The sequence below is a fragment of the Talpa occidentalis genome, unplaced genomic scaffold (assembly GCF_014898055.3).
Source record: "Talpa occidentalis isolate TD23 unplaced genomic scaffold, MPIMG_talOcc4v2.1, whole genome shotgun sequence".
Classification (NCBI taxonomy): Eukaryota; Metazoa; Chordata; class Mammalia; order Eulipotyphla; family Talpidae; genus Talpa; species Talpa occidentalis.
In genome coordinates, this window is record NW_026555331.1 from 139,577,085 (window position 1) to 139,601,444 (window position 24,360).

Genomic DNA, 24,360 nt, shown 5'->3' on the forward strand with positions numbered 1-24,360 from the left:
ACAGACTAGAACTGGCTAATAAGAGAGAAATGAGCTGAAACATGAGCGTGTTGTGGGGGTAAGATTACAGACACAGGGTACAATTTAATAAGCAATAAAACTACTTTTGATCAGTGCCAGACTGGACCAGATGCAAAGTACAATGAACTTGGATAAGGTGGGATATCTACTCATAGAAGAAAGATCACGCTTTAGGCTTGGTTTAAATTCAGTCCCCCTAAGTGGGCTTGATAATGCCTTCTGGATGGTTTCTCAGATTTTAACAACGCTTTAAAAAAAAAAAAATCGTAATAAAATGCCAAAAATGATCTTGGTGGAGATGTGGTTCCCCCTAGTGGTTATAGTAGGAGTTGCAAGTTTTCTTATTTGAATTTTTCTTTGATTGCTTATTCATTTAGTCACCAAATACTTACAGAGGACCTGCTATATATAAGGTTCTGTATTAAGGATGCAGAAATAGAAAACACAGATTTATAGAACACTCACAAGGCTAGAAGAAAGCCAAAGAATTATGATAGACTATATATGCAACAGTGAAAACAACAAAATGAAGCCACCTAGCCTCTATCAGGAAGGATTGGGTTAATTTAGGGAAAACTTCCTGAGGAGTAAGGATGTGAACAGGGTTTTTATAAAATGAACATTTTTATTTTTTCTAATATCAACATGTATTAATTGTCTATAATATAGGAACTCAGAGGAGCTAAAAGGAATTACCCATTATTCCATCACCCAAAGACAACAACTTACATTTTGCTATGTCTGCTCTAAGCCCTTTGTATATGTAATTTTTAACAGACTACACTGCTTATATTTTGTGACCTGCTACAGTGCAAATGTAATTGCCATTTGTAATCTACCGTTAAACAAGTTAACATACTTTGAAATTTTTCTTAACTAAATATACTAATGCAATATTAGTACTATTTCCCCACTTTTAACAGATGAATTTTAGAATAATTTTGTTCAGTTTTTTAAAATCCCACTGGTATTTAGATAGTAGTAAATATATGGATTTATTTGGGGGAGAGTTTATGTCTTTATAATATTAAATTAAATCTAGAAATACTGCAACTCTTTCCATTTCTTTGAAGCTGCTTTTATGTTCCTTCAATTAAATTTTATAATTTTCATCATTAGAGTCCAACACTTCAACTTAAAGGTTTATTTCTAGGTATTTTATATTTGTATTGATTTGGCAATTGAATTTTTCTCAACTGATTGCTTTTCTATTATGGGTGTTGGCACAGGAACGCAACTGATTTTTGACGGCATTGCAACCTTACTGACCCTGAATTCTAATCTTTTTTTTAGTTGATGCCTTTGGATTTCCATAGGAACAATCACACCATCTGAATAGACCATTTTACCACCACCTCCCAGTAACCAGTGTTCTTTTATTTTTTCTGTTGATTGGGAGGGACATTTATAACTATATTCCCTCTATTTCTAGTTTTCTGAGAGATTTTATCATGGGTGGGCGCTGAATTTTGCCAAAATTTTGTTATGCTTAAACTGATAGGATTATGCAAATTTTCCTCTCTAATCTGCTAATATGGTGGATTATATTGATTGATTTTCAATTATTGAACCAGTCTTGCAGCCTTGAAATAAACTACTTGGTCATGGTGTATAATTACCTTTATATGTGATTGAATCACATTTGCTGATACTTAAAAGTTTTGCATCTATATTCATGTAAGATGTTTGTGAATTTCATCTACGTGTAGATTTCTAACCACCATCACAATAAAAAAATAGAATTATTTCATTACCAAAAGGTGCTGGCTGCACTCCTTTTATTCACAATCATTTTTCTTGGAATTTTTTTTTTATAAGAATTTTCAATTCTGCCACTCAACAGTAAGTCTTGGAGATGTACTCATGTTAGTACACATACTTTATTTAAATGCCGTGCAGTGCTTTATAAATATGCATTGATACATTTAACCATCCTTCTACTGATGGACTTTTAAATTATTTCCATTTTTCCACCATTTTGGACTCTGCTGCAGTGAACACCCTAATACAGGCCTCCTCGTGCAGGTGTGTCTGCAGGAGTGAGGGAGAAGAGTGTAACTGAGTTTTTGTGACAAACCCATCTTAGATTTCAATACAGAATAGCACACGATGTCTCTGAGTGTCCACACTGATTTAAAATCCCACCAGCAATGAAGGAAGGAAAAGCACATGGATGAGAATAAATTTAAAATGTCCACAATGAAGAAGATAAATTTTAAATGGGATTGTTAGGGTGGATCTCATGAGAAGATGGAATCTGAGCACAGACCTGAGAAAGGGAATATTTGGATTCCAGGAAGCAGGAACAGCCAGTACAAAGGCCCTGAGGTAGCAATCTGAGTGTGCTCATCTGCTTGGGGAACCCTCAGGGGGCCATAGTGGGTGGGGTGGAGGGAGTGGTGCTGACTGGAGGGAGATGAGATCAGACAGTAACAGGGGAAGGTGCAGATTGTAAAGTACCTTGGACGCCAGGTAAGGCTTTTGAGCAAAGTGGAAGAATTTGAGGCAAGGTTTTGAACAAAGGATGATGTGACCTGACTGCCTTTAGACAAATAAATTTAACTACTGAAACATAATTTAGACATAATAAAAGGATTCTACTTTTCACTTTAAATGACATTTACTATTGAGCTTTCATTCTATTTTTACCTTCAAAAAAGAACCCTTGTACATCTAAAGAACTATAAACCTGCAGCCCTAAGTCATACAGTGCTGCAAAACGGGGCCACCTCAGTTAAAAAAAAAAAAAAAAAGATACAAAAAATCTTCCGTTTAAAAACAATTTTATCTTTTGAAATAAGTCAGAAGGAAAAAGAAAAGTATCAGATGGTTTCACTTATGGGAGGAATATAGGGGAGCCAAATAAGACATTAGAAGAAAAAAAAAAACAAAATAAAAACAGACAATTATAAACCAGAGACATCCTGCAGCGGGGGAGGCGGGAGAGGGATCAGAGGGAGGCAGGGAGGAGCCCAGGGGACTGAGGTGATGGTGCACGGGTGCCTTGGTGGAGGAAACCCTATGGGGACTACACCTGAGGGGGTGGGGGGGAGGGAGCAAACATAGTTTAAAAATGAATGATGTAAAAATATATAAATAAAAAGAAAATTAAAAAAAAACAATTTCACTTTTATTCTTATTTACTTATTTGACCTGCCACAATTAAAATTTAATGAAATCTAGAAAGACTATGCTCTCTTATTTTTCTACCTGCCTCCGGTAGTATAAACTATACCATCTGGGAGCTGTCCAAAAAGACAGAGATGTGGGTTTTTTGTTTGCCTGAATGTCCAGTATCTAAATGGTAAAATCATCAGTTGCCTGTTATCTTGCAGGATCAAAACAAAGTGGCTGTTCTAACAAGCTAACCCAACTCTGATGCTCACATATCAGCTTGCTACACCCTGCAGATCAAAGGCATCCATTTAACTGTGCAGCTGGATGAGTTTTCAGTGGCTACATGATTTACCTGAATTCAAACATGGACACAGAGGCTCTATTTCAGTTTCTTTTGAAAAATAATACTTTAAGCCAATGCATGATGAAAAGAAATAATTTTATAATTGTAGAGTGCCTCAGGAAGATGTGCAGGAGGTGGTGGGGAGAGAAATTCCGAGAACACCATCTACAAATTAGGAAGTAGGGCGCACTATGGAAAACCAATCACTTGCCAATATAGAAACTACTGGAACAAGGGCTTGAGAAGTAGGAATTTTTGAAATAAAGCCTAGGGCTGCCTTTAAACTTCTTTACCAGAGAGCTTACTCCTATAACAGCTCCAGCAGGTTCTCAGAAGCTGCTTTTAATGAAACTTAGTCGCACTCCCTTCATATTACATGGCAGTTTTTATTCTTGGACGTTTGTGCCTAGTGCATGTTCCTCTGTGGCCCCCAGAGATCATAATGTCCAGGACCTAGTCTGTGGTTTCCAGTCCTAATGCAGTGGCACAGAGAACTGGGGAGCAGAGGCCCCACAAGAGAGCGGCATGGGTAAGCCATGGGCATGGGCACCCACATAGCCCAACATTCTAGAGATCACCGGTTAGTCTGGCTCTTACTCTTGCTCTCCACAGAAATTTTAGAGAGAAAAAAACCTTCTAGTTTCTAATTTAATTCCTTTTTTTCTCATTAACTTTTCTGATGAAAGAACAAATGCATTTCCATTATGCAAAATGCAGACATCACAATAAGACTAATAACCCCCGTAGTACCCCCAAGATAACCTGCACAGTTTGATGTATGTCCCCCTGTGCCCTTATTACCTGCTGTGTTTACTCACATTAGAATTATTCATCTATTTTGACAAAAATAAGATCCTTCATAGGACGGCAATCACCCCCCACCACCCCAACATGTTTTGGGCATTCTTGTAGAGACCTGGCTGTTTCTTCTGCAGGGATGCTCGCAACGATGCTGGGCATCCCGCGAATGGTTCATCTGCAGGGAAAGCTCACTCCTCTCCCCTGTGTTGGAGTTTCCACTCCCAGGCGTGACGCTATGAAGGATGCCACCCCTCAGTAGGCGCCATTTATCTGAATGGTGAGAGTAGTGACACGAGGAGGAGAAAGGGGCATAAATGACCCCACGTTCCAGGGTTGGGGTGATGGGCTGCAGGAGACAAGTCCTGGCGGGGCGACTCTTGGAAAGCGGAGGAGGGAGTAGAAAGCCCACCTGTGGCCCCACATTTCAGCCCCTTCTCCAGGGAACTCAGTGTGGGCTTTTCCTTTTCACAGCAAAAATAATCCTTACACACTGTGAAAAATATACTGGTTGGCACCCGGGAGGGAGGAGGGGGCGGGGGGGGGGAAGGGTGTGGTCCTGGCTGTGGGGGGCGGGCAATGAGGCATGAGCTCCTGCGGAGGGGAGAGGTTGTCCCCCCAACATTCCATAGTCACGTCAATGTAACTATATACAGTTAGGGGGAAAAAATGACTTTTGACTTGTTTTAGCCTTAAAAAAATAAAAAAATTGGGGCCTCCCCGGTGGTGCAGCAGTTGAGCGCTGGGTTGCGAAGCTGCCCACAGCCTCTGCAGCGCCGGTTCGATCCCTGGCTGCTCCCCGGCCACCAGAGGAGGGTCCCACATGGCGCGCAGACCTCTCCTGCCGCCCGCTGCTCCCCTCAGCAGTGTACTTCGGTCCTTCTGCCTGCTCTGCTCCCCGCTCTGGCTCTGGTGAATTCTCTCACCCTCCCGTGCTATTGACTGTACACAGTGCATGTATAAACCAACCAACCAACCAACCAAACAAATAAATAAATAAAAAACATGCCTCTATTAAAAAATAAAAAATAATAAAAAATAAATAAATAAATAAATAAATAAATAAAAATTAAAAAATTGCCCCTCAAGAAGGAAAAAGAACAGTATTATTTTGCACCCTTCTCAACCCCTACACTGCCCCTGCTCCCCGCTAATGGACATTTATGTTTTGCTTCTGCACATCTTGCTTTTGCACACGTGGACTTCAGACACCTGGGCACACCTGGGCAGCTACAGGAACAACTTGTCTGGAAGCAGCTCTGTGTAGATCCTTGATCTGGGTCTGCAAGAGAAGCTTGAGGATCCACACCAAGGACGTTGAGCTGGAGCTGTTGCAGGAATAAGCTCTCTGGCGAAGATGTTTAAAGGCTGCCAGAGGCTTTATTTCAAAAATTTCTACTTCTTAAGCCCTTGTTCTGGTAGTTTTTCATTTAAGATTTATTTTATTTATTTATGTATACAAGAACTGGGGTATAAGCCAGAGATGTGGGTGGTGACAGGATTTACCAGAGAGAGTGGGGAACAGAACAGGCAGATGTACTGAAATACACTGCTGGGGGTGGGGGAGCAGCGGACAAGACAGGAGAGGTCTGCTGCACCATGTGGGTAGCTCCCTGGCTGGGGATCCAACTCATGCCATAGTGACTGGAAATAGCTTGATAATGCACTGGGCACTTAACCCCAGTGCCACCAGGAAGGGAGGCCCCTGTTCCAATAGTTTCTATATTGGCTACTGATTGGTTTTCCATAGTGCACCCCACTTCCTAATTTGTGGACGGCGTTACCAGAATTTCTCTTCCCACCGCCTCCCGTGCATCTTCCCGAGGCACTCTACAATTATAAAAATCTATCATTTCTTTTCATCATGCATTAGCTTGAAGTGTTTTCCAAAAGAAACCAAAATTATCTCTCAGTGTCTCGAGGGCATCCTTCCATTGGGCAGCTGCAGAGTTTGGCATAGTTTGAAAATGTTTTCTGATTGTTACATTTCCTACTTTAAAACCAGAGCAAACTCAGAGTTTTGGAAGGGAGAACACAGTAGGGGGTGCCACTTGGAACTGATGCAAGACCATTGGGGATGGGGGGTGTTGGTGTGTGTGACACACAGCCTGAGGCCAAGTCCCTAGAGGCACTCTGGGACAATGAAGGCTAATATCCTAATATCCTTCTACTCTGGGAATTGCTTCCTGCTTTATTTGTTTGTTTTTTAAGGGTTTCCTTTCATTTTCTCTGTTCTCTCCTTAGACTATTGCTTCTCACGATTATGCTCAGTGAAATAAATCAGAAGGAAAAAGAAAAATATCGGATGGTTTCACTTAGAGGGGGAATATAGGAGAACAAAATAAGGGATCAAGGGGAAAAATAATAACAATAAAAAAAACACAACACAACAAAAATAAACAGACAACGATAAATCAGAGACATTCTGGGGGGCAGGGAGGGAGAGGGATTAAAATGAGGGTAGAAGAGCACAAGGGTCTGTGGTGATGGTGCCCGGGTGCACTGGTAGTGGAAATCTATGGGGACTACACCTGAGAAAAGAAAGCAAACACTGTAAAAAAAAAAAAAAAAAAGAACAATGATGTAAAATATATATAAATAAATATAAAAAAATATTGCTTCTCAAATGTGGGACTTTCTAACTCATTTTAACTGCTTTTATTGGTTTTCCTCTCACATGTTCCAAACCATTGGCTTTTTGTTTACTTTAAAATTTTTTGACTGCATTTCCAGGTTTTATTGATTTTTTTCCACTTTGACAAACACATTTTTATTTACTGAATGTTCTCTGATGACCCTTTCTGACAGGGTCCTGTTTGCGTTGGAGGGATCAAATATCCCTACATCTCCCTGATGATGCTAGAATTCCTGCTCCAATTCTAGGCTATTTGCTTTGTTATTTGGGACTTATTAGGGACTTTTTTCCTGTTAATTCTGGTCTTGCTCTTTCACGTTCTGTATCTTCCTCAAAGTTGGTCAAGATCCTTGCTTGGTTGTCCATTTTGTCCAGAAATTTCCAAGACAGGAGTCTCTAAAACTTGTAACATCTGCACTGATAGCCAAAAATGTTTCCATGAGTTCTGACCCCTTGAAGTACACTGTTCTCTCAATGCCTCTAGCAATGTATTTAACATACTCAGGACCAAGCACTTAGTGACCACTGGTGGTATGAGGAGGTGAGGGTCAAGGTCAGCAGATGGAAGCAGTCTGGGTGGCCTGCAGCAGCCTCCTCTACCCAGACCCTGATATCAGTCATTTTTCATTGCTGGTAGTTCCTGAAAAACATACCTGGTTCATTTGCATTCTAGATGACAGCGCTCCCTCAGCTTTAAATACATCAATTCATTTGGAGTCTGGTAAGATGATTTTTATAATATGAAGATGGGGACTTTTAAGTCCAAAGCACCAAGGAGGGAATAAGGTTTTGTAAGAAGGTGAAGTGAGGAAGCTGTGATAGTGCATGAATACCTCTGTAGTCTCATTATGCTGGAGGTCACGAATTGTATTCTTAGTAGGACTTGATGTGGAGGGAAGAAAGAGTAAGAAAGTAGGAGAGTGAGTCCTAAGTATGAGACACCAGCACAGTCACAGCAGCAATTTATACTCAGCTAATTGGGATTTCTTTATCCAGGATAATTCTAAATGGTAATTCCCTTCACCTGGATTATTAGATTCAGGCAAATCTGTTTACATCTGGAAGCCTTTGGAAGCACAAACCTTTAATTACTCTGTAACTGCACGTATTACTTACAATAAAAATATATATAAACCAGTAATCCTTGTTTTACTTTTAAAACACAACTAAGTCTAAAATGATTAAGAATCCTAATCTGGCAAGTGAAACTGGATGAATGCCAAGGCTTTAGATCTGAGGGAAAAGGAGATTTAAGGTGAGAAACACTCCAGGCTTTAATGATACAAAGCTCCCTGTTGTAGTAAAAAAAAAAAAAAAAGATAAAAAAAAATTCTAAATCATGGTGTTAACACTTTTGTAACCAGTGAGAGTGTGCATGGATGTCTGTTCTGTAATCATGATGCTATTCTGTACCTGACCTTAAAAGGCTTTAAGATATTTAAGGAATGTGATATTTAAGACTTGTGAACAACTGAAATTACAATCATCATTTAAATGCCTGGGGAACTTTCTTGTGTTCATTTAAAAAGATTTATTATTAAGTGAATAAACACTTAGAGGAATTTCCAATGTTTATACACTAGACTTTGTAGGATAATAAAATGGCTATTAGATAAAGTGCTACTAATAAAGTGCATTCTGCTTTGGAAGCTCACTCTCATTACACTCTTTCTCTTACATTATTTTGCTCTAAGCAGAGAATTCCATGGATCCGGGGGGCCAAGACCAAATGACAGTGACAGACTTTTTCTCATTATAAAATCCTTTGGATGATGATTCTCTCTACCCCACTTTGCTCCCAGCCCCCTCCCTGCCTTCTGAGATGGCAGTTTCTTTACTCTGTTTGGGACTCTAGAAAAGTGTCCAGAAATGGGTCCAGAAATGTGTTAATATTCTAGCTAGGAATCCACCAAACAGAGTAAGATAATGAACATGTTGTCACTTTATTTCTCATCACCAAAGGAAAATAAACTCCCCAAATGCAAACTATTCTAGATAGAAAAATTATAAAGTAAGATTAATAGGATTTTATTCTGAATTCAGAAAGATGCCATGTACTTAAAGTAAATTAAATTCGAGATGAGAGGAGATACATGGGCTTCCACCCTGACAGTAATAAAGAAGACACTAGGGCCTCCCTGGTGGTGCAAGGGCTAAAGGCTGCTATCAAGCTGTCACCAGTCACTGCAGCACAAGTTTGATCCCCAGCCAGCCAGGGAGCATCCCACATGGCGCAGCAGACCTCTCCTGACTCACCCGCTGCTCCCCTCAGCAGTGTATTTCAGTAGATCCCTCTGTTCTGCTCCCCACTCTCTCTGGTGAATCCTCTCACCCTCCCTACACCTCTGGCTACACCTCTGTACCCCAGTTCTTGTATGCATAAATAAATAAATCTTAAAAAAAAAACAACAAAGAAGACAGTAATTGACACTTTGGGACCCTTGCTCTATGCAGATTTTATTTTGGATTTAGTCTAAGCCTAGTGGGGTGGACTTTTGAAAAAGGGGGAAAGCTGCTCTGATTTATGCAGACCTAGACCTTCTACCGGTTCAGCGTACAAAATGTTGTTTATGCTTTAAACATCTATTCATCTGTTATCAAAGTTCGATAAAACAGTACGATATTAGGATTAAACATAAGTAAGAAAGTGTCAAATAGAAACTTCACTGTCAGGGAGCCCCAGAGTTCACAGGAGAGTCAGCTGTAAGAAAAGGTCACTAAGGAGTTAAAGAGCCAACTCTTCTATCTCAGGCATAATTTTATTTAGGTAATCATGGCCTTCATAGCCCAGGATAGAAAGCAGCTGGCATTATGCCGGGAACTTGCCAAGATTTCACGTATTAGGAAAAATTACGGTTTAGGTTAATTTGGGGCCTTGGCTGGTTGCCATAGCGTATGTAGCTTCTGAACTGAGAAAGTGCGGGAGGAGGAGCTGGTTTTGCTCCACTTCTTTCGTTCCATAACAGGAGCATGCAAGAAGCTAAAGGGATGATAGTAATCGCAGAGAAAGCACATATCATTAAAATGAGTCAAAATCAGGACCTGGGGCACCGGGTGTGGGAAGGGCCTAGGCAAGCTGCAAGAGGCACTTACACAGAGGAGCAGAGGGGGTGCCCGAAAGGGGGAAGATGCTGGCTCAGGGGTGAGTGGAGTGGGTTGGAGTTGGCTCAGCGCTACTCGTGGAGGTGAGGCCAAGTGTCCTCAAAGAGGCTTCCTCTCCCGGAGAAAGTTTTAAAAGGCCTCGACTGTCATCCACAGACTCCGAGGGCGGTGTCCCACCTGTACTGCCTGGGTACACGAAACGAAAGCTTCCAGTACTATCAGCCTTACACAAAGAGTTCATTTGGTTCAGTTACACCCTGGAAATCATACAGGCAGGGGCCACCCCAGCAAATCCTAAAATATAAATTTTAGCTTCATAGAAATTTATGTGACAAGCTGCCTGCCTGGTTCATAGGTTCATAAATTTTAGTTCATAGGTCCATGTGACAAGCTGCCTGCCTGGTCCGCCTGTGTTTTTATAGAGAGATTTAGACAGACAGACAACTCTAGAAAGGGTGGGAAGCTTCCCCAGTAATGCTGTAACATTTGTCTCTTTCACACAAGGAGTTCTAGTGGCTCCACATGCTTGCTAGCCTCTGGGTGCCTTGATTCATCTACTCCCTTCACCTTGCTCACACCTCCACAGTGTTCCAATCACTAAGGTCTCTTCACTGAGAGTAAATTATTTCTGTTGGGATCCTGCCCTGATATGCTCATATTAAGTCCTTCATTTGATTTTTATACTGTGAATGCAGTTCTAACAGCAGTTGCTCTGGCGTCTAACTACCATGCCCATTTGGGGAGATTTATTTAAAGTCTTTCATGGCATGGGTCACAGGCAGTCCCTCCAGATGATGGCTTCTGTGTTGCTCTAATGCAATCTGGTGAATATTAGTCCTTTTTAGTACAATGAAACCTAATTCTATAATATTGACATTGAAAGAAAATTTTAAAAATTGATGAGATCTAAAAATAAAACACACAAGCTAATTCTGCAGCCAAGGCAATGGCCTTCAGTTCTTTCTTTCTTTCATTTGCAATGGAAGAAAAGAATCAGGCCCCAGCACTGGGGGGAAAAAAATCACAGAACTGTGGGGACCCAAATTTTGGTGTGCATCAGAGTCCCCTAAATTGTTCCCTATTAGGACAGTGACTCTGGATCCCAACTCAGAATCTCTGACTCAGTATGTTGTATAGTATGAAACATATTTGGTGTGTCTTAGTTCATGGCACAGAGCTTCCCCAAACCTTAACACTTCCCAAATGACAGAGTGTCTTTTGTTATTCATAAGCCGTGTCAACCACGATGCAGAATTCCAGTTGAGTTAGTTATAGCTGGGGTGTTACAATTGTATGTCACAGCGGAACTATTACAGCTCTTGCTCTACGACTGAAGTATTACAGGATAAGTGTCAACAGCGCAAATATTATAGTGTTTCTTTATTGAGGGTTTTAGGACTGAAGTGTAGGGGATAGTCTCAAGTACTTTATGCACGAGCATCCCCATGAGGCGTGTGCTTATGTAGGCAGCAGGGGCCACTATATGCAAATGATGGTTTCATCAATGCAGTTCTGATTGGTGGAAAATTTATCAAGCAGTGACTGGTCAAATTTCAGTCCTGGGTGTGGCTGTGGCTTATTGCTGTGGTTTCATTTACCTCAGCTGTGGCGATGTTTGTGCATGACCCTGAAGAGTCTCCAAACTGGTTGTTACCCACACTCTGGATAGCAACTCATGTTGCTTTTATTGATTAGCAGCACACCAGAGATATCCTCAATAGATGAGAGGGTAGAGCCTTACACAGCCTCAGGACTTGGTTGGTCACTAGAAAGAGAAAATGATTACAAGGTTGGAACTTTCAGCGCCAACCACTGACCTCTAGGAAGAGGGAGAATTGGAGATCAGGGTCTATAAAACCCCTTGAACAAGATTTTAAGAGCTTTCAGGTTGGTGAGTGCACCTGCATGGGAGAGTGGTGTACCCCAACTCCACCAGGACAGGAGCTCCTGCACACGGGGCTCTTCCAGACCTCCCTTAGGTTCCTTTTTGCTGTTCATGTGTATCCTACATAACAAATAGTTTATATTTGTTATATATATATATATGTGTGTGTGTGTGTGTATTCCTTGAGTTTTTGTGAGTTATTCTAGCAAATTATTAAACTCAAGGAGGGGGTTTTGGGAACCCCAATGTGACTGGTCCAGGTAACAACTTGGACTTCTGATTAGCATAAGTGGAGGCAGTCTTGTGGAAGTGAGTCTTTAATCTGTGGGGTTAAATGTATAGGACACCTAGTAGCTGTTTGCTGAGAATTAGAGAATTGCTTGGGGGTGTTGAAAAACTCAACAGAAGTGGGTAGGGTCTGAGACTCTGCATTCCCCACAACTTCCAAGGGGGTGCAGATGCTGCTGGTGTAAGGACACACTTTGAGAATCACAGTAGTAAACAATCAGGATGATATGACAGGTGGCTATCTGGCCTTTTGATGTTTCTCCATCCTACATTCTATACTGGCATTTCTTGTTACTTATGAGAAAAGTTACAAATGAGCTTAAAAAGCATTTGTTCATCCTAAATATTAAGCACCTTTTTTCAAGACTATTATCTCCATGTCTTATTTCATGTGAATGTAAAGAATCCTGGGCGGGTAGCTGTGGAAATGCCTCGGGATCTTTCCTAAATTTACTAGTGGGTCTTATTCAACTCCCCAAAGTAGCAACTGTATATCTAATTTCCAGATATATAGATGCAATTTCCTACAAACAAGCTAATTTGTTTATAGTTACAGAGACCTATTTGATTTAATTCCTCATTGAGATAGTCTGTTTCTACTGTCAGAGAGAATAGGTCACACAGTAAGTCAAATAAATAAATTTCAGTGTATAACAATTTTTATAATTTCCTGCCTTCAAACTGCTGGAAAAATGAAGACATAGTATTTCACAGGAAAAAGTGGCTATGCTGTTACGACACATGATGAACTTGTGTGAAAATAAGATAGTTATAAATTTGGAGGCGTCTTTTTTATTAGGGCAAAAATCAACCATTCTTTTCCTAAGGTGGGCTTAAGTCCACACTACAGTTACTCATGTCGCTCCTTAATTGTACTCTGGTTGGGGTGCCTGGGGCCAGATTTATTTGTTTAAAAATAAAACATTGCTTTAAATTGTCAGCCCTCCAGAATAACTTGTGGTGGCCCCTGGCAGGTGGGAAGGCAGTCCTGAGGCACACGGGTGAGCCAGGTATGAGAAACCACCTCAGCAGAAATGGACCTCCATTTCAGGGCAGGCAACTCAGCACCTTTGACTGGAAACAAACTGTTCCAAACGCCATCCCCCACAACTTGACTTGAGATGAGGTTTTTTTCCCCTCCTACTTTAAATGCAGCCACTATGCTCATAGTTCAGACAGATTATCCAAATTCTCCTTGATGTGATTATTAGCTAGTTGCCCTTCTACACAGAAAAAAGCATCTGCTTACATGTTTGAAATCAACTCATTTTGGTAGGGTGTGCTTCCCCTGCTGAGCAAAACACTTACAAATGTGCCTGCAGGAAAAAAAAGGCTTCTCGTAAATGGAACAAAAAGAAGAAAAATGATGTGGAAATTTCACTGCCGCCTGGCATTCTATTTATATCCAGGCTGAGCAAGTTTATGAAATACATAGGGCCAGATTAAAGGTTGAGTTTGAATTGGCATGACCTGAATGCAGTCATTTTGCTGGTGTCTAAAAGTCCAATTGGTATCACCTAGCTCTGATATATGGAAATGTTTACATGAAGTTTTTGACCCTTAAAGCATACTAGTATTACACTGCTGATGTTGATATTCAGGGGGAAAATAGGATTATCCATAAAACAAGTCTCTGGAATCTTCTCACCGAAGGCAGGCATTTCCAGCTCTTTTAAGTAAATTGGAAATGTATCTGCAAAGCTGAGGGCAGTCTGGTTTGTGTTATAATCAGGGCCAGTGCCAGGCCAATCCTTCTAAAATTTTTCAATTCTGTGGTCAAGGAGAATTGCTCCCAACACACATTTCTGTTAACAGTATCGAGATAGATGCCTCCTGGAAGAGTCTACTTGGGTATATCTGGTGAAGAATTTACATACCGCTATATCCATTTAAACTACAAAGTATCCCACTACCCCCCACCTCCTGCTTTAAAAAAAAAAAAAAAGCATGTACTTGTACATTTCAAGTAGTATTGGGTTGGTAGGTCCTGGTAGTTTTTTGTTTGTTTGTTTTTAAAGATTTATTTTATTTATTTATGCATATAAGAGCTGGGGTACAGGCCAGAGGTGTAGGGGGGTGAGTGGATTCATCCGAGACAGTGGGGAATAGAACAGGCAGATTGACTGAAATACACTGCTGAGGGGAGCAGCGGGCGAGACAGGAGAGGTCTGCTGTGCCATGTGGGTCACCTCCCTGGGCAGGGATGGAACTCGTGCTGCAGTGGCTGCCTATAGCTTGATAGTGCTGAGACTTAACCCCTTGCACCACCAGGGAGGCCCCAGTCCTGGTCATTTTTGATAAGCATGCTTGTTTCATATGAGTAATGGATATGAGAGAAAGTCATTTAAACGGTACATTATACTTGCAGAGAGAGAGAGTGTGTGTGTGTTTGCGTGTGTGTATGTGTGTGTGTGTGTGTGAGAGAGAGAGAGAGAGAGAGAGAGAGAGACAGAGGGATCTACTTATATACCTATATCTAGAGAGTGATTTATTGTCAAAAACTGGTTCCTCCATTATGGAGGTGAGAGGTCCCATGTTCTGCATCTCCAGGCTGAAGGCCCAGGAAGGCTAATGGGATAATTTCCATCAGGTCCAAAGACCTAAGAACTAGCAGACCAGGTTGTAAAATCCAGTGCCTTCCTTCAGAGCAAGAGATAACCACTGTCCCAGCTCAGCTGGCAGGTGGCAGGAAACAGAGGTGAGCTCTTCCTTCCTCTGCCTTTTGTTCTATTCTGGCTCTCAGAGGACTGGATGCTACCCACCCACACTGGGGAGGGCAATTTACCACCCTCCTTACTGAGAACACAGATTCAAATGCTAATTTCATCTGGAAACACTCTCGCAGACCCAGAGTGATGTCTAATCTGGACCCTCATGGCACACTCAAGTTGATGCAAAATTAATCATCCAACTGTTTTTCAAAATGAAATAAAGTGATTCCCACATAAAAAGAGCCCGAGACATCTGATATTAGACCCAGTTTGCACTAATAGAAATCCTGAATTGAAAAGAAATGACACCAAACAGAAACGCGATCCAAAAAAGGAATCACAGAAAGTGATACATTTGTGGATAAATAGAAATAATTGTATGACTTTTTTCTCCTTTCCTCTTATAAGATTGCTTAAAGCAATAATTAACACTATACTGTTGAGTTTATTACACAGATGTAATGGTGCATTTATATGCTATATCTACATATGTTACCACAATGCTCTTTATTGTATATGAAAGAGCCCCCAAATATTGAGGTAAAAATGGACAGACTTGAAAGAAAAATGGGTAGCTCAACGATTATAGATGACACTACTCACCTTTTCATTGAGAGAACTAGACAGAAAATTGGCAAAGATATAGAACACCGGAACAATACTATTAACCAACCTGACATTTTACATAACACTCCACACAACAGCTGACTTCAAAGATACAGCAAGAACTCACACCACTCAACGGAAAGAAAACAATCCATCAAAAAATGGCAAGGGAGCTGAATAGGCAGTTATTAAAAGCCACAGAGATGCCCAACAGGCACATGAGAAAATGTTCATCATCACCTGTGATCAGGGAAATGCAAATCAAACCTACAATGAGACATCACCTGACCACTGTGACAATGGCCCATGTCAGAAAGACCAAAAACAACAGCTGCTGGTGAGGCTGTGGAGAAGAGGTCGCTCTTACACTGTGGGTGGGAAGTAGACTGGTCCTATGGGAGGCAGTATAGACATTTCCCAAAGATTAAAAGTGGTTCTACTGTATGACCCAGCACTTCTACTTCCAGGTATCATCTGAAGAACACAAGTGGATGAATCCAAAGGGAAACTTTTGCTCCCATATTCACTGCAGCACTGTTTACAACAGCCAAGTCATGCAAACAACCCAAGGGCCCCAAAACAGATGAGAGGGTCAAGAAGATATAATATATACACATAAGGAAATACTACTCAGCCGTTTACTGCAACATGGAGCTGGAAGGGATTATGTTCACTGAAGTCAGTCAGAAATAGAAAGACAAATACAAGATGGTATCGCTTATATGTGGAATACAGAAAAATCAGGCAAAGGGTCAGATACACCCACACTCAAAATCTAGTCTTTGAAAACACAATAGAGACATTCAGAGGGGGAGGGGTGAGCATGAGGTGGGGAGGGAGTTGCATGGACTGTGGGGGGCTCTGGGTGGTGGGAGCACCATGCTAACATCACTGGAAATGAGGAGGGACCCTGTACTTGCAAATTACAAATAATGACGTAAGCCAATGTTACAGGATCATTTTTTGTCTCAGTGGTGTCACTTTATTTTAGCACTTTCAAAAGATATTTATTTCAATCAAGTATCAAGGTACTTACATATAATTTTTATAAATTTCCCCTCACCTCCTCAAGGCTGGCTCCTGGACTAGGTGGCTTCAACAGCCAAGTGTCCTCACAGCACCAGCGGCGGGAAGTCTGAGAACAGCACCAGCTCGACCAGGGTCTGATGGGGACCGCCCCCTCTGGCCTGCAGACGGCCGTCAGCTCACCATGTCCTCATGTGGTGTACTCAGAGAGCAAGTTCTCTGGTCTCTCTCACAAGGGCACCAACCCCTTCCTAAAGGTGCACCCTTCATGCCCTCATCTAAGCCCAAGTCTCCCCAAAGGTTTCATCCCCAAACACCACCTCCTTGGAGATAAGACTTCAACATATGAATGGGAAGCACAGTTCAGTACACAGCATTATGCTTCTGTGCCCCCAAATTCATGTCTTCATCTGCAAAACGCAGTCATTACATCCTAAGAGCCTCAGCTATCTTACACCTCATTCTGGCTCAAGTCTGCAGCCCAAAGCTGCATCTAAATATCACTCAAGGGCCTCTCTGGTGGTGCCAGGGTTAAAGTCTCAGTGCTACCAAGCTATCACCAGCCACTGAGGCATGAGTTCGATCCCCAGCCAGGGAGCTGACCCACATGGCACAGCAGATCTCTCCTGTCTTGCCTGCTGCTCCTCTCAGCAGCGTATTTCAGTCAGTCTGCCTGTTCTGTTCCCCACTCTGTCTCTGGTGAGTCCTCTCATGCCCCACACCTCTGGCCTGCACCCTAGTTCTTGTATGCACAAATAAAGATAAATCTTAAAAAAATAAATATCACTCGGAATCACTTATGGGTAAGAGTGGAGGCATAATTCACACTCAATGAAAATTCCTCTAGCTGTGAACCTATGAGACCAGACAAATCACACACTCCAAGATGCAGCAATGGGACGGGCAGAGGACAATTCCCATTCCAACACGGGAATGTCCCAAATTGAGTCCCTAACCTATCAAGGTGAATTCCATCAGAGCTGCAGGTTCAGGAATAATTCTCTAGGCTGAGTGTGATGGCAGCTTCATTCCCAAGGCTCCTGGGAATGGCCCTGCCCAAGTGGTTCTCTGCAGAGTCTTACCCCCAGCCCCCGGTTCTGCCAGGGCAGGGGCCCACCCTGTGAATCTGAGGAGGTGACCTGGCCCCTGCAACCCAGGCCTCTGCTCTCTGGGCCTGTGTGGGAGCAGCTCTAACTGTCTCTGGACCGTCTTTAGGATCTGTCTTCTTTTTTCTTGACTGCACATCTGCAGCCCAGTGGCACTAAGGTCCTGTCTTGTGGAATCCAAGAGGTTGGCAGCCTCCTTTCACTCTGTTCCACTTTCTCCATCCCCTTTAGTTAACCTGGCAGGGTGTCTGCTGATGTGACCCCAGATGCACTCCCAGACTCAGCACCACGGCTGCCCATGTCCAGCTGTCAGCCCCCAAGTTATATCCATGGCCTCTCTGTCAAGTGGTGGTTCAGCCTCCTGCCTTGTGTTCTTTTCAAAATGAGGGTGGTTTTCTGTTTTGTTTTTTGCTGTTTGCAATACAGGCAGAGAGAATTTCCCAAATCCCCAAGTGTGTTTCTATAGCGCTTACCAACTTCTTCGCCTTCATCTCTTTTCAATTTTATTACATGTAGTTAGGAGGAAGCAAGCCAGTCCTTCAATACCTGGCTCAGAAATTTCCTCAGCTAGGATGTGGAGAAAAAGAACTCTCCTGCACTGCTGGTGGGAGTGCAAACTGGTCCAACCACTATGGAGAGCTGTGTGGAGATTTCTCAACCTGCTAAAGATGGAGCTTCCATAAGACCCAGCAATTCCACTCCTAAGTATTTGCCCAGAGGACACAGAATCATTAATTCCAAAGGGCACCTGCACCCCTATGTTTACAGTAGCACTGTTTATAATAGCTAAGCTTTGGAAACAACCCAAATGCCCAAAAACAGTTGACTGGATCAAGAAGATGTGGTACATATACACCATGGAATATTACTCAGCATTCAAAAAAGATAAACACATGCCATTTGCAGCAACATGGATGGAGCTGGAAGGGATCATGCTCAGTGAAATAAGCCAGAAAGAAAAAGAAAAATACCGGATGGTCTCACTCATAGCAGGAATCTAGAAAACCTAAATAAGGGACCAGGAAAAAGACTAATTATAATAAAGTAAATATGAAAATCAACAAGCAACTATAAACCAGAAACACACTATAGGGGGGAGAGGAGGAGGGATTAGGGTCAAAATAAGGGGGGTGGGAATTGTATGGGGACTACAACCAAGATGAAAATGCATACATTATGCAAAAATGAAAAATGATGTAAAAAATATGTAAAATTAAAAAAAATTAAAAAATTAAATTAAAAAATGAGATGTTAGTAAATGATATTTAAAAAAAAAAAAGAAATTTCCTCAGCAAAATATCTAGTTTCATGGCTCACAAGTTACATCTTCCACCAGACACAACACTGTGCAGCCAGGGCTTTTGTTCTGCTTTATAACAAGGATCCTTTTCCAGTTCCCAACAGTGTCTCCATCGGGGGCCGCACCAGAATTGCCCTCCACGCACTTACTGGGGCACAGCCCCCCGCCTCCACCCCGTCACTCACATCTAAAGTCACGTCCACAACTGTCAAGTGTGTGTTACAGCAGCACCCACTTCTTGGTACCAAAACCTGACTCGTCAGCTGGGCTGCCATGACAAAATACCACCCTCTGGATGGCTGAGCAACAGACATTTATTTTCTCATGTTTCTGGAGCCTGGCAGTGTGAAGTCAGGGTGCCCGTGCCGTGGGCTCCAGGCGAGGACACCTGCCCTGGTTTGCAGAAAGTCTCCTCCCTGTGTGCACCCTTGTGGCGGAGTGAGCAGGCAAGTCCTCTGTCTCTCTTCCCAGAGTGTGCAAATCCATTCACACGGGGTCTACTTTCATGACCTTGCTTAAACCTGGCGACCTCCAAAAGCCTCACCTCTGGATACCCTCACACCAGGGGTGGGGGCTTCCACCCTGGAATTCGGGAGGACACAGCCAGTCCGTGACGGCCCCAAGGCAGAGAAGCAGAAGCGCGGGGCAGACCCGCGGTGGGCTCTGCTAACACGGCCTGGTCGGGGCAGGATTTCCCCAGATAGGCTGCAGTTTCTGACGTAGAGAGGGCATCTGCGTGGTATCGTCCATACTCACAACTGATGTGCCGGCACTGTGAACGGGCTCGTGGCCTCACCGGGTATCCTGCTGTCTCGCTCAGTGCTTTTGTTTCAACTCCACATTTTGTTTTAAATTTTTTATTTTTATTTATTTATTTTTAAATAATAAATTTTATTTTTATATTCCACACACAATTGCAACCCCCCCATTTTGACCCCAATCCCTCCCCTCCTGCCCCCCACCCCCCAAAAAGTGTCTCTGGTTCATAGTTTTTTGTTGATTTTGATTTTCACTTTCTTATAGTTATTCATTTTCCTGGTCCCTTATTTAAGTTTTCTAAATTCCTGCTATGAGTGAGACCATCCGGTATTTTTCTTTTTCTTTCTGGCTTATTTCACTGAGCATGATCCCTTCTAGCTTTATCCATGTTGCTGCAAATTGCATGTGTTTATCTTTGATTGCTGAGTAATATTCCATGGTATATATGTACCACATCTTCTTGATCCATCATCTATTTTTGGGCATTTGGGTTGTTTCCAAAGCTTAGCTATTGTAAACAGTGCTGCTATAAACATAGGGGTGCAGGTGCTCTTTGGAATTGATGTTTCTGTGTCCTTTGGGTAAATACCTAGGCCAACTCCACATTTTTGACCCCAGGATCACCACCGCTGCTTTCTCACTGTGCTGTCTGCCTGCTCTCCCTGCAGCAGCTCTCCAGCTGCAGCCATTCTGAACCCACCGGCGCAGGCACAGCCCCTGAGCACAGCAAAGAGCAAGGCTCTGCTTTGTGGCTCCACCTGGAATTTTCTTTTGATGAGTTTCCATTAACATGTATTACAATGAATGACAGGCTTATTCCATGATCTATTTTAATATTCACTGTGCATTTTGTTTTATTTCACATGCTACTTTGTATGATTTCTTTAAAAAAATATTTGATATTTAGAAAATTTAAAAAATGAGTTTAGTTCTCTGCATCATGTTCCCTGTGTGTCCCCAAGTCCCCCATTTATATACAGACACCAGTCACACTGGATTAGTGGCACCCTGTTCCAGCAGGATCTCATTTTACCTAAGTATCTGCAATGACCCTACTTCCAAATAAGGTTGCATTCTGAGGTACTGGAGGGTTAGGACTCCAGCACATGCATTTTGGGGAGAGACATACTCAACACACATTCCCTCTGCCTTTAGATCTGCCTCAATGCTGTCCTTGGAGTCTTCAAGCTAATGGGTTTCTATCCAGGTTTTAGGCTGCCTCCTACTGCTTCTCCTCCGAGTGTCAATCCTCTTGCAGTTTCTGCTTCCCGTTGATCTCCAGCGCCTCCAAGTGGTTGTTTTTATAATCAGCCTGGAATTTATCGTTATTTGAGACGGTTTGGTCCAAAGAAACTCTTCCATCATTTTACTGCCAAGACTCTTGTTTTACATTTTCCTGGATTTTGTTTGTGCTATTCCTGTTCCAGGTTTTTGAATTTGTGACTCTTTGTATTTTTCATATCTGCAAATGTTTAAGAATGCTTAATGCACATTATTTATTGTGCACCTGTCTCCTGCTTTGTTTTTGGGAAGGAATTTTTATCAGCTAATATATTTTCATTTTTATTTCATATTTCCTCTATATATTTGCTTTGTTTGGATGGCAGCTGTAATTTCCTGGAAATGTCCCATTTTCTCATGGATGAGCAATAACAGGCAAGAATAACAGATTTTCGAGTTTCCTGTAGTTCGCAGTTCAAGAGTGGCCTCTTGTGGTGATTTAGAAAATTGTAGTTTCTTTACTAATTACACTATTTGGGTGACAGGCTGGTGTCTTTTTTTGTTGTTGTAGTCCTACTAGTTATTACTTTTAATTAAAAAATATGCTTAACTTCCTGAGATGCTAATGCTTTATTTCTTACTGTGTGTGGCAGCCGCAAGGGTGTACTTAGAAAAAATGCAATGAGCTTATACTTACAATGTGTGCATGCTTATATATGCACATGACACATTAATAAAAAGCTAAAATACACTTAAGTCTTTAATTTTCTAATGACTAGTGCTATGGAACAATATTAGTTTGTGCAAATTATCTTCTACTTTCCACTTTTGTTATGACCTAACTACTGTTTTTCTTCTTCTGTTACTCAAAATTTTCCTTTGCACATATGCCTAAAAAGTTATTTTGTAAATATTCTTAATGACATCTGGCAGTTACTTGTTTTCAAATCATCCCATGCTCACTGCCTGTCATTTCCCATTCTTTAACTTGATTCATCTTGCTGGTTGCTGAAGTACAACATCAAATAATTTTTAGTGGGAAATAGCCTTCATCAAGGAGCAATCCTTCATAGTTTTACCAACCAGTACAATCTTGCATATTTAAGAATGTCTTTCTAGTGCTTCAAAGAAGAAAAATCTGCCCTCAAGCATTTCCCCTCAAAACTCGTTAGGGAATGTTCTCTTATTTTCTGACACTACATCTTGTGGCAGAATATGAAGCCAATTTGGTTTTTAAAAATTCCATTGTCTAATTTCCTGATACTAGTATATAAAAATAGAATTAACTTTTTAATATTGACCTTAAATCAGCAACCTTGCTAATACATTTATTTTTTAATTAATTAGATTTTAACTGAGGTAATATTGGGGTACCCCCATCAGGTATCACCACCATAGTGTACCCAGCACCCACTTACCCATTTTCTACCACCACAGGCCACAGTGCTTCCTCCCCTCTTTGCTCTTTCCCCTCCCACCCCTCCCCCTTCAAATGCATTTATTGAGCACAAAAGTTTATCTGTTGGTTCCTTGAGTTTTATATCTACAAAATACTGTCACCTCCGAGTTGTGAAGATTTATAAATTCAACCTGCTAGCTCTCCAGTCAGACTCCAGCCGTTGCTTTACTGTGAAAGAGCAAACTCCCTCAGAGAACCACCGGGGTAATTGTGAAGGCCACCTTGCTGCATTCCCCTTGCTTTTGTCTGGCCTCTCATATCCTGCCTGTCACAAGTATTGTTACATCAGGTCTTAAACGTACATTATGCATCTTTTATAGTTGTTTCCAGCAGGAGAATTCATCTGGTGTTTGCCATTCCATCATGACGGGGCCCGAGGTACTGCCTGCCTTTCGCCTGGTTTGTAAATTTTATTTTCTGTTCACACGCTTATTGGATTCATCTTTTATCTTTAAATCTTAGCATTAGCCAAAAAAATAGGTATGGGGCCTCCCTGGTGGCACAAGGGGTTGGGCGCCATACTATGGGGTGGTGCGCAGCCTCTGCGGCACGAGTTTGATCCCCAGCAGGCCGGGGAGCTGCCCACATGGCGAGGCAGACCTCTCCTGTCTCACCCACTGCTCCCCTCAGCAGTGCATTTTGGTCGGTCTGCCTGTTCTGCTCCCTGTTCTGTCTCTGGTGAATCCTCTCACCCTCTGCATTTCTGGTCTGTGTCCCAGCTCTTGTGTGCATGAATGAATGAATCTTTAAAGAAAAATAGGTATGGGGTTGATTGCATTTCATTAATTTATTGTTTCATGGGAGTCTTTTTGATACACAGCTTTGGATACTTGGTTCCATCAAACATTATCCCACTTATTTTGTTTACCAGTTAATGAAATAGTAACAATCAAGGACGTACCTTCGCAGTTGTATCCCTAAGCCCAACATCTCCCTGTCTGTGCCACCTGGGATGGATGGATAACCCCTCCACTGTGCCCATGTTCACCACCCCCCACCCCGCCCTGGGTGAATAACCATTTGATGTCCTGCATCATTAATTTCTTCCTCACTATTGGGTCGTTGTCAGCAAACAAGTCCCAGGAAGAAATGTAACCTCCTTCACAACGTGTGTAATCAAAGTTCCATCCCATTTATGCTCCCCTTTACAGCGAAACTTATCATGAGATTTCCCTTTATTCTCTTTCTTCAGTTTCTTCCACACATTCCTTGATCCTTTCAACTGGTTTTTCCTTGCAGAACGCCACAGAAATTTTCCTTGTTGAATCTCATAACAGCCTCCATTTGTCAAATGTTATCATTGCTTCTATATCTCAATCTCTCAACAATATTCAAGACACATCTTGCCTGATTTTCTTCTATCTTCCCATCTTTTTATTTATTTTTAAGATTTATATATTTTTGTACAAGAGCTGGGGTACAGGCCACAGGCGAGGGAGGGTAAGAGGATTCACCAGAGACAGCAGGGAACAGAACAGGCAGACTGACGAAATACACTGCTGAGGGGAGCAGCGGGTGAGTCAGGTCTGCTGCGCCATGTGGGTTGCTCCCTGGCCGGCTGGGAATTGAACCCACGCTGCAGAGGCTGTGGACAGCTTCACAGCACTGCACTCAACCTGCTGTGCCACTGGGAAGGCCCTCTTCTCGTCTTTTTAAAAATCTGTTTTCTCCCTCAAAGATCGAACCTAATTCTCTGACTTAAGTGTCATTTATTTGCTAGTGAGACACACACACACACACCCCACTTTCACACCCCTCTTCAGCTCTGGGTAGCACCCTGAGAGATGGGGCTGTCTGTCCAGTGGTGTATTTGACAAGTACACACGAATATCTAACAGATACATAAACAGACACAGAAAAAAGTTCCATTTCTTCTCTTTAAGCCTATTAATCCTTTGTTTCTCCCCATTTCAGTCAATGGTCCTACCACGTATTCAGCTGATCAACAAAAAACAGTAAGAATCATCTGCGATCCTCCCCTTT